Genomic DNA, 12,423 nt, shown 5'->3' with positions numbered 1-12,423 from the left:
GTAAAATACCTATAGTTTTAATTGTCTTGACTTTATTTTGTTGGAAAACCAAACATTCAGCCACAAACTTTTGAACAATAGATTTAAGGCCATCCAAGAAAAATTCTTTCTTAAGACTGTGGTAAGTTTTTAAAAATCCTGAGTGTCCTCCTATAGGAGAGGTGTGCAATTCCAAAATAACTTTTTCTTTGATTTTGGAATTCTTACATAGATATAAGTGATCCTTGTACCATAGTGAATCATTTTTCTAGATAAAAGTATCAGATGCATTGTGATCTTGTTGCAACTTTTGAATGAGTGTCCACACTTTCCGTCATTCTTCTATTCATCCCTTTCTTCATTCATATAATTAGGTTGGATAATAGAAATGGCACAAAGAAATGCCTCCATATGCTCATCCTTTATTGAGAGTGCATTTGCAACAACATTTTTCTTCCCTTTCTTGTGGATGATTTCAAAGTCATAATTCAACATCTTTGTGACCCATTTTTATTTCTATTCTAAAGATAATATTTGTTCCAAGAAGTATTTAAGACTGTCATGGTTTTTTACCTTGAAGTGTCTTCCAATTAGGTAAGGGTGCCATTGCTTTGGGGCATGTAGAATTGCCAACATTTCTTTCTCATAAATGGGTTTGTGTAAATTATTTCCTTTGATTAGATGACTTTCAAAGGCAATGGGTCTTCTTTATTGCATTAAAAAAACACCAATTCCATTTCCGAGGCATCACATTCCATAATAAAGGTTTTTGTGAAGTCTAGTGTAGCTAAGACCAGAGCGTGATGCATTGTCTCTTTAAGATGTTCAAAGGCCTTAGTTGCTTCTGAAGTTCCAGAAAATGGATCTTTCTTCAGTAATGTTGTTAGAGGTGCTACTGTTTTTCCATAATTTTTAACAAAATTGCAATAATACCCTTCCAACCAAAGAAATCCTCGAATATGCCTTAAATTTATGGGTATTTTCCATTCCTTGATGGCTTTAATTTTTTTAGGGTCTACCTTAACACCCTCGTGAGATACAATATGAACCAGATATTCCACCTCCTATAACCCAAAGAAACATTTGGAGGTTTTTTCATACAATTGTTTCTCTTCCAATAGTTTGAGTACCTTGTCAACATGTTGAACATGATCCTTCCAAGACTTGTTGTAGATTAGTATATCATCAAAAAATACTAACACAAATTTTCTAAGGGTGGGTTTGAAAATGGAATTCATCAAACCTTGAACTGTGGAAGGTCAATTAGTAAGGCCAAAAGGCATGACCGAAAATTCATAATGACTGTCATGAGTTCTAAATGTTGTCTGGAATGTCTTCAGTCTTCATTCTAATTTGATGATATCCTGAATGAAGATCCAACCTGGTGAATTAAATTGCTCCATGCAATTCATCCAACAATTCATCAATGACAGGAATGAGAAATTTATCTTTAATAGTGAGTTTGTTGAACTCCTTATAATGTAGACACATATGCCATGATCCATACTTATTGTGTATCAATACCACTGGAGCAAAGAAATAATTTTGGCTAGGTTGAATTATACCATCCTCTAGCATTTTTACAACCATATGTTCAATTTCATTCTTCTGGGCATAGGAATATCTATAAGCTCTGATGTTTGGAGGAACAATTTTTGGAATCAAGTGAATAACATTATCATGATCACGAATAGGTGGAAGACCTTAGGAGCCTCAAATACATTGGAATGATTGTCAAGGACTCTTTGGAGATATGAAGAGATGGGAGAATTAGATGTTTGAACATCTAGTGAGCATAATTGTGCAATTACAACCTCGTTGTTGCTTCTTCAAAATATTTGTCATGTCATTAGAGTAAATTATATTACCAATTTCCCAACGATACCCATTAATTAAATTTCCCTTCCTTCGTAAAAAAATTTCAAAAAATGTTCTTGAAAAATAACATATATAATCCCCAAAGATTGTAACCATTGGAATCTTAATACATCATCAACACCACCCATTGGAATGGAAATAATTGTACTATTCAATACATATTCCCCCATGGTCAAATTGATATTATGGAATTTCCCTGATCAAATTTATAGTTCCTCCATCTAAAACCATCACTTGACACTCTAGTGTTGGGTATAGAAAGCAATTAAAATCCTTGGCTATCTTACTATGAATTAAATTATGGGTACTACTCGAATCAATCAATAATATTACTTTTTCATGATATATCCTTCTATCTTGAGAGTTTGAGGAGTGGTAATAATTGCCAATGCATTACAAGATATGGTTGGATTCATTTCTTCTTTTTTAGACCTTGGTGCTGGTTCTTGATGTATATCTTCTTCTTTTGATGTTTCTTGTTCATTTTCTTCCTCCTCTTTACAATATATGTAAAATAATTTCTTATTAGCACATTTATGACCTTTAGTGTATTTGATTTAACAACTTTAACAAAGCCATTTCACTCTTTTTTGTTCCAATAGTTGTGGTGTCATCCTTGTAGGCTTTGGGAGGCTAATAGTAGCAACACTTCCATCTTTATAGTTGTGAGTGGTAAACTTCCTTATTTCCATAAATTTTATTTCAAATTTTCTTGCCACCCTAAATGCATTCTCTAATGACTTAGGTTCCCAAAGGCGAACCTCATTTTTGACATTATCCTTTAAATTCCCTATGAAGACATTAATCATATGCTCCTTAGGAATATCAACTACATTGATATGTAATCTTTGGAAGTCCTCAATGTGCTTCGCCATTGAACCCTTTTGTTTGATATTTATCAATTGGCTAAAGAAGGCGTTGCTCTTTCTATCCTCATAATGTGCTTTCAATTCTTCCATAAAAATTGACCAAGTTACAAGTGATTTATGAGAACAAATCCATCAATATCACACAAACTAATTGGGTTCTAAATATAAAGTTTCAATGTGTACCTTTTGTGTGTGTTGCACATCATGTAAATTAAAGAATTGCTCCATATGTAGTATCCATGTTACCCGATCCTTGCCATCAAAATTCCTCATGTCAACCTTTGGAATGTGTACGTTTTTAAACCCAACATATGAGTCTCTAAAATAATAATTCATATTTCTTTTTTCCTCATCATGATTTTAATGGATTACCTTGTCACCAATTGTAAACCTTTCTTGCAGCAACTTTGTCAATCCTTCCAACTTCACATTGATTGTGTCCATGTCTACTTTAAAAATCCCATGCCTACTTTTAAACCATCCTTCAAACCTTCCATGCCCCTTTCTATTTTTACTTCTAAGCCATCCATCTTGACATTCATGATAATTTCCAAATCAATTTTAGTCACTCTTTGCGTGAGCGATATTTGTTGCACTTAGTCTTGTAATTTTGATATATCATGTTGCATTTCTTCCTCTTCTTCATGTATCATAGTAGATCTTTCTGGTTTCTTACTGGGAGTATCCATTTTCTTATTGTGAGGCATATTGAATGAAATGATGATATGTATGATTTTCAATGCCCTTTGAATCACTTCAGACTGATTTTTCATGCAAAGGTTATGTAAATTAAATAAAAATGCACACCTTTTTCCCTTTTTTTGGAAATTCATCTTGAAAATGTTGTATCTTTATAATTTTGGCCTCTCAAGGTCTGAAATTTCATCTTGTGGTATCCCTATGCGTCCTCTTTCCAACACCACAAATTAGACTGAGATTAAATTCTTCAAGATAAAGTTAGGCCATGTAACAACCCTCGTGATAATTCCATGTAATAAAAGTTAATAAAGGAAAAATAATAACCACAGGTGATGGGACACTTATTCCAAGATGAATTTTGGGCAAGACATCCTAGTGTGGGTGTTCATTGGTTTATTAATGGCTAATGAAATTGGCAAAAGGAAATGGCGAAGGAAAAAAGGCATTTTTGGCACATTTATTTATGAAAATAATGGAAATTAGGAGAAAAGGAAGGTGAAAGGTCATAGGTCAAATGTGAGGAGGAAAATGAAGGAAAATAATGGAGAATGAAGAAAATATAGGCCTCATTGATAAAAGGGCTTATGAGGATTAATGTGTAACCTTTTGTCAGTTCATTTTTTGGAGCTCTCTAATTATTCTCTCTCTCTCACTCTTGGATAGTTAGAATTTTCTTGGAGCACTCTTGAAGGGTGTGGCATACTTGGAGTTCTGGAGAAAGAAGGAAAAGGAAGAGCAAGAAAGCACAAGAGGACATTAGGATCAGTAGCTACAATGGGTTTGGATTGCATGTAACGAGTTGCATATATGTTTTCCTCACTAGTTCTGGCATGCATGGCATATGCATGTGGTTTATTGGTCATGATCTATCACTAGCATGGAGGATTGCTTAGATTGATAGTGGATTTTCCTAGCCTTGCCGTTTCCTGGATAGCCATGGTGATTGTGGATTCATATCTTTGTTTTCTTTTGTTGGTTCTCATGTTTCCCTAGCTTGGGTTAAGTTTTAATTCCTAAAGCCTTGGTTGGACAAACGCTCTAGCGCCCTGTAACAACTTGGGTTGATTTACTAGACCTGGAACCTTGGTTGGAAAAATGCTTTGGAGCCCGAGTTGGGTTGAGTTATTAGTCTTGAGCCTTGGTTGGACAAACGATCTGGATCCCTAGATAGGTTGAGTTATTAGTTTTGGAGCCTTGGATGGGAAAACACTCTAGAGGCTGGTATAAGTTGTGGGTTAAGTTACTAATCCTAGACCCTTGGTTGGAACAAACACTCTGGAGCCCTCGAAGGATTGGATAGATACCATTCTGATAATGGTTTTGTGATGTTCGACTGTGAGGTGGAATCATGGTTTGATGGGTTAAGATGGTTGGCCATTGGAAGCCCTGGATTGTTTTGGATTGATGTGTTTTATGAGATCCCACATTCATGCTTGAAATATGGCACGAGGGTGAAAGAATGAAGAGAGATTTGGCTCAACCATTCTGTGGTCGGGTGGAATGTGGTAGTCCCATCCCTCGTTTGGATTTTGCAACATCAATATAAGGTTATTTCTCCTTGTATTTCTATCAGTATTATCATGGTTTATATGTGGATCATATGGCTATGATTTCCTTGGTATTTTGATTGCTATTATGTTGGTTATGTATATGTTTTATGACATTAACATTGTATGGCTCTCATCATGTTTTTACTTGTAAATGAATGAATAATCTATCTATGACCTAATGGATGAAGTTGCAGCTTATGTGTTGAGGCATCAATGCTTCTTAGTGATTCTATGAGAACCCTTTGCTTAGATCTGCTGTTTACCGCTGTAGATTACATATTTGTGATATGTTGATGAAATGCCTGTCATGGATAGTAGGGGTCTAGTCAAGGGATTGTTCAATTATTTTCATTTGCATAATTGTTTCATTTTTTAATTTTTGTTCTGAAGGTGTCATTCAATTATGGGAAATGACCTGGGATCTGTACTTGAAAAAGTGGCTCAAATCCCAAGGAAGCTGGCACAACACTGAGAAAAAGAGTACCTAAATGTGGGAATTCCTTTTCATGAGAGCGTCTAGAGGATCCTCGACACTATTAGGCCAATAACATGGGAGCATCCAAAGGTCAAGAGGTATAAAACCTTAGTAGGACCCAGGGGTTGGTTACTAGAAGTTTTGGGATGGTTCTCAGGGGTACTGTAGTTGGTGTGGAAGCTTTGTATGATGTGTTTTCATAAATTCCATTTCCTTAAGGTCACTTAGGAGGTTGAATCATATCATAGTATCCTATCATCACATGTTTACCCGGTTGACCGTTACTTGGGTAGATGTGGGAGGAGGGTGTTATAGAGTGGTATCAGAGCATGGTTCATCCCCGAGACTAGATGGGTTGTGTGTTGGTCATGCATTCATATTGATTGCATATGTGTTTCTTGTGTTGTAGGACCATACGCTTGTTGCATTTGTATGGTATGGGTCATGGTTGTAGTGGTGTCGTCATGGGAAGTTGATGGTGTTGTTGTCGAGTGTGTAGTCATGAGCGTATTGTTGATTATGCATTTCTTATGCATGCTAATGTTCACATGTGGTCAAGTGCATAATGATGTGGTGGTTGTTGTCATGCATGAGGTCATGGTATTTGTAGTTGATATGGTCATGCATTGATGACTAGACTCTAGCTAGAATGATGGGTACATGGTTATATGCTTATGTGTTATGTTTCTATATATTGTCATGAGTATGTTATATGTGTATCAAACTGATTTTTTGAACTTGAAAATGAGGTATCCTCCCCGAACTATACTAAGGTATGTTGGTTTATTGTGATTTGGTTAAGCTGATGTGATATACCTTGCAGGAAGAATATCAAAGTGAGAAGCTTAAAGGAATAAATAAGGAGTTGTAAGAAAGAAAATGACCGAATCATACAAGCACAAGAGAAAATTGCAGAGGTAAATGCAATGATACTTGAGAGTTTGTCGGAATTGCAACAACATGGACCACTTCAGATCAGCCATGAGGAGGAGGACAAAAATAATGGAGCATATGGTAGTAGGTCGCATAGTGGTCACAGGTCAGATAGAGATGACACAGTCAGAGGTGGAAGATTGTTGGATACTCTGGATAGGAGAGGTGATACACATATGTAATATTCTAGTTCTGGTTCTGAAAAGTAGAGAGGAAGAAATCGCAGGATGAAGAGGCATGGTTGCTTGGCATAATGAAGTTATTCAGGTTGCATGATTACTCAGACAACATGAAAGCTAGAATAACTACATTTAGTCTAAAAGGTAAAGTAGACATTTGGTGGGAAGACGTGAAGAATGTCAGAGGTATACATGAGGAGGAATTGAATTGGGATGAGTTTGAGCATCTATTCAAGAAGAAGTACATATTAGAGAGATACTTTGATGACAGGGCAAAGGAATTCTATGAGTTAAAGATGGGATCTATGACAGATGAGGAGTACACTAGAAAGTTCTTGGAGCTACTAAGGTATGTGCCTTACCTCAAGGAGGAGAAGGCCAAGATTCAAAGATTCACTAGTGGGTTACTGATGACATTCAAAGACAAGATTGAGTTCGATGAGCCTAGATCATTGGAGGAGTCCATTTGAAAGCTAAAGCATTGCTATGAACAATCGAAGTGCAAGTCTGAGATTAAGTTAGACTGGAAAGGTAATGCAAAGAACAAGGGAAAATGGGACAATAAGTGAGTAAGACCTCGGGATTCAATTAATAAAGAGAATGTTTCACCACCTAAGAAGTTCAATGCATTTGACAGGGGACAAGGACTTCAACTAAAGGAGAAGAATAAGGAGCCTGTGTGGTGTTGGAATTGTGGAGGGGATCATCGCAGGAGATATTTTCCATAGTATTAGGGTGGTAGGCCTCAGATATATAGTGTGTAGGAGGCACAAATTATTGGGGATGTTGGCCAGAGCATTCCTCATATTTATGCAACATTGGATAGCAAATAAGCAGACCATCAAGCATCTATCATTGAGATGGACGATAATATTTTTGATCAAGTTACTTCTATTTTGATTGACCCTGGATCTAATTATAGCTATGTTACTCCTAACTTGATGGATAAGTGTGGTTTGAGTAAGAAATTGCATGTAGAATATTGGTTAGTGCAGTTGGCTATAGGTGCAAAGAAGAGAGTTCATCATTGGGTAAGAGCTTGTGCATTTTATTTGAATGGTATGCCTACCACAACACATTTGAATATATTACCATTGGGATCATACAACATGTTGTTGGGAATGGATTGGTTATACCTTCATAGAACCAAGGTGTATTTCTATGACAAAGCCATTGAGTGTCTGGATGAAAATGGGGAACAAACAATTTTGCGAGGTAAGAAGAAAACAACATCCGTTAGAATGGTGACAACTATGTAGGCAAAGTGTAGTTGCAGGAAAGGGTGTGTGTTATTCGCAATGCACATTTCTAGTGAAAAAGGTAAGGAGGTTGAGGATGCAGATGTTTTGAGAAGGTACCCAGTTCTACAACAGTTTTAGGATGTATTTCCTGAGAATATTTCAGAGTTTCCACCTCATAGGGAGGTAGACTTTTCCATTGAGTTGGTGCCAGGGGAAACTCTGACATCAAAGGCACCTTACATGATGAGTACACTTGAGTTGGTAGAATTGAAGATGCAGTTGAAGGAAATGTTGGATAAGGGATACATTAGGCAAAGTGTATCACCATGGGGCGCACCGATACTGTTTGTGAAGAAGAAGGATGGCACTCTCATATTATGCATTGATTACAGGCAGTTGAACAAAGTGACCATCAAGAACAAGTATCCGTTATCGAGGATTGATGACTTGTTCGATCAGTTGAAGGGAGAAACAATGTTCTCGAAGATTGATCTGAGATCTAGATATCACCAGGTACGCATCAAAGAGGAGGACATTTACAAGGAAACTTTCAAGACCACGTATGGACATTATGAGTTTGTTGTAGTTTCATTTGGTTTGACTAATGCTCCAACTACATTTATGTGCTTGATGAATAGTGTGTTGCGTCCGTATTTTGATAAGTTTGTTATTGTTTTCGTTGATGAAATATTGGTATATTCTAAAAATCAGGAAGAGCATGTCAAGAATTTAGTAGCAATGTTGAGGTTGTTGAGAGAGAATCAGTTGTATGCTAAGCTCAACAAGTGCATTTTCTTTCAGACTGAGGTACACTACTTGGGAAATGTTGTCTCAAAGAGGGCATTGCAGTAGATCTAGAAAATACAAGGGCCATCATGGAGTGGGTAGCTCCTATAAATTTAGATGAGGTGAGATATTTCATGGGGTTGGTAGGTTATTATTGGAGGTTCATCAGGAACTTCTCGCAGATTTCTTATCCTATCACATCATTGTAGAGAAAAGGTAAGAAGTTTGAATGGACAAAGGAGTGTGAGGCCAGTTTTGAGCAGCTCATGCAGTTGTTGACACATGCACTAGTGTTAAAAATTGTAGATTCAGACAAAGAGTTTGTAGTATCCACATATGCTTGCAAGAAAGGACTTGGTGGGGTCCTTATGTAGGATGGAAAGGTGGTATGGTATGAGTCACGAAAACTAAATTAGCATGAGCAGAACTACCAAACACATGACCTTGAGTTGGCAGTGATCATACATGCATTGAAGATGTGGAGGCACTGTCTTCTGGGCAGGGGGTTTGTGTTAATGAGTGATCATAGTGGGATGTGGATTCTATTTTACCAACCAAACCTGAATGGTAGGCAGGCTTGGTGGTTGGCCACGATTAGTGAGTTTGATTTTGAGATCAAGTATATCCAAGGTAAAGAGAACAGGGTGGCATATGCTCTTAGCAGGTGAAGACATGTAAATCACTTAGCAATTATGATCTCCATTGGGACAAAATTACAGGATAGGATCTTGCGGGAAATTCAAAAAGATGTCAGGTATATGGAGATTATCCATAGGTTGCAGCAGAGCACAGGTACATGTACATGCGGTGGTACTGGTACATGTACATGTAGTAGTACATGTACAATTATAGGTAGTAGTATAGGTACAGGTGCAGGTACATAGGATGTGGACCATTGCCTTACAACAGATGGATTGGTTAGATTCAGAGACAAGATATATGTGTTAGACAATAGTGAGATCAGGAAGGTGATTTTGAGGGAGTTTCATGTGAAACCATATTCAAGTCACCTAGGTTATTAGAAGACATTGACTGTAGTGAAGAAATTTTATTATTGGTCGAATTTGAAGAAGGATGTAGTAGATTTTGTGGCTAGGTGTTTCGATTGTTAGCGTGTGAAGGCAAAGTGTAAGCATCTAGGTGGATTACTACAGCTGATTGCAATTCTAGAATGGAAATGGGAGGTCATTTCCATGGACTTCATCATAGTTTTTCCAAGGATTGTGAGATAACATGATTCCATCATGGTCTTTTTTTGGAAAGGCTGACAAAGGTTGCACACTTCATTCCAGTGAATTCTACATTCTCAACTAGCCATGTAGCAAAGGTATTCATCAGAGATGTGATTATATTGCACAGAGTTCCAAAGAATATTGTTTTAGACAGGGGTACAAAGTTCACTTCCAAGTTTTGGAAGGAGTTGTTTGCAGGTTTGGGCATAGAGTTCGCCTTCAGTACAACTTATCATTCGCAGACTGATGGAAAGAGAGAGAGGGTCAATAAGATATTGTAGGACATGTTGAGGATGTATGTGATGCATCAACACTAAAAGTGGGAAGAGTATCTTCCACTGGTAGTGTAATCTTACAACAATGGGTATCATAAATCCTTGAATATGAGTCTAGTTGAGGCGTTCTATGGGCAGAGTTGCAATACACCCATCAGTTGGAGTCATCTAGTTAACAGGGTGTTGATTGGACTGGACCTGTTGGCGGACATGGAACAAGAAATACAGGTAATCAAGAATAATATGAAAGAAACACATGATAGGAAGAAGAGTTATGAAAATTGGAACAGGTTCTTTAAGCAATTCCAGGTTGGGGAATAGGTGTACTTTCACATCAAACCAAACAAGATCTCCTTATGGATTAGATCATGTGCCAAGCTGGCACCACGATTTTGTGGAGCCTTCAATATTATTAAGAGGATTGGGCCAATACCCTAGAGAATTGCATTGCATCCGACAATGAAAATACATGATGTTTTCCATGTGTCATTGCTTAAGAAGTATGTTAAAGGTGATGATAATGTGATTAAATGGTCTGTATTGCAGGTGGAACCATATGGAGAATTCCAGCCAGATCTCAATGTATGTTGCAGAAAAAGGTGCTCATGATCCAAAACCGATCAATCAAGCAGGTTAAGGTACAATGGAAGCACTTTGGTCCCAATGAAGCTACATGGGAGATGGTGGATCAGATACAGGCTATGTATCCTTCATTGTTTGTAGGTTGAGGCAAAGCAGTTTTGGTATATGTTTTGGCATAGGTTTAGTGATGTTTGATATATGTACATATATATATGGATGTAAATATCACTATGAGATGTGTTATAAAGCTCTAATTAGAAGTATGGGTTCTGTTGGGTCTCCAAGATGTCTTCAAAATATCATACACTTTCACCTTCATTCTCACTTTTATTGCCTCATTTCATCACCTTGTCATTACATAGCCCTACACTTTCATTACCATATGGGTTCATATTTTGTATTTTCTAAAGTTATTAGTTTCAAGTATTTAGAGTGAATTTATGATTAAAAGTTAGAAATATAACATGTATTTACTTATACCTAAAGGAGGAATGCGTTTGGTGACATGTGTAGGTGATTTGGAAGCTTCCAAGACACTCGTATGTGGCCTTCAAGGATCAATTTCGAATTCTCTTCAAGATTGGAAGGAGATTTGGGATAGGAGTCAAACATATCTCATAGGAGAAAACAATGGATAAAAGGATATGTGTATAATTGGTTGAGATTTTTAGGGATCTAAGGAGAGAATGGTGGATCTCCATTAATGATGTAGTTGCTTTAATTTTTGTATAAATAATAGAGCATTCTCCTTTCATAGGAGAAGAGTAGTAGAGGATAAAGAGTTTCTTAATGTGTAAACTTGAAAGCTAGAATTTGTAATGTGAGGTTTGGAATCATGGAAGGAGATGTAACTTGAAGATGTAATGAGATAAGTTAATAGTAGAGTTTGAGTTGATAATTGCATATTCTTTTTAATGTAATTTGTGAGTTTATAGAATACATGATGTTCCTTTGATTTTCGCAAAGTGTGCTTAGATTAATAATTTCAATTTCATGCAAGAGTGCTTAGATTAGTTATTTCATTTATGCAAATGTGTGCTTTCAATTCTCGCAAATGATTTTTACTTCCGGAAGTATGTGGTGTGATTTATTGCTTTCTAGAATAGATTTATTTCTATGTTAATTCCCATCTTTTTCATTTAATAGATTGAGATTTCTCTTTCGAAATTGAAAACCGATCTCTAGCACATATGGTGCACGTGTGCCTCGCAAGTCGACGGACCCTCGGGTTGACGATTTATGTTAAGGAATTTAAGTAATTAAATTACCTCTATGGGTTCCCTGTCCTTATGATGTTATACTTGTTATGTTCTCATGTTGATTTTCTTTTTAGCAGGTTGATCATTGTAAATATTGCAATGAGCTAAGTTATAAAGCTCCATGAGCAGTATGTATTACTTACAATAGTCTTGTGGTTATAGGTGTTTTCTAACACCAAGGATGGTGTTCCCCAAGGGGGAGGGTTCTGTAGCAACCTTGGTGAAAATTCCATGTAATAAAAGTTAATAAAGGAAAAAATAATAACCACGGTTGATGGGACACTTATTCCAAGTTGAATGTTGGGAAAGACATCCCAGTGTGGGTGTTAATTGGTTTATTAATGGCTAAGGAGATTGGAAAAGGCAAAAAGGCATTTTTGGCACATTTATTTATGAAAATAATGGAAATTAGGAGAAAATGAAGGTGAAAGGTCATAGGTTTCATGTGAGGAGAAAAATGAAGGAAAATAATGGAAAATGAAAAAA

This window comes from Pinus tabuliformis, chromosome 8 (assembly GCF_031772625.1).
Source record: "Pinus tabuliformis cultivar Carrire ecotype Pingquan chromosome 8, CPIR1, whole genome shotgun sequence".
NCBI classification, from domain to species: domain Eukaryota; kingdom Viridiplantae; phylum Streptophyta; class Pinopsida; order Pinales; family Pinaceae; genus Pinus; species Pinus tabuliformis.
Note: the sequence above shows the minus strand (reverse complement) of the source record.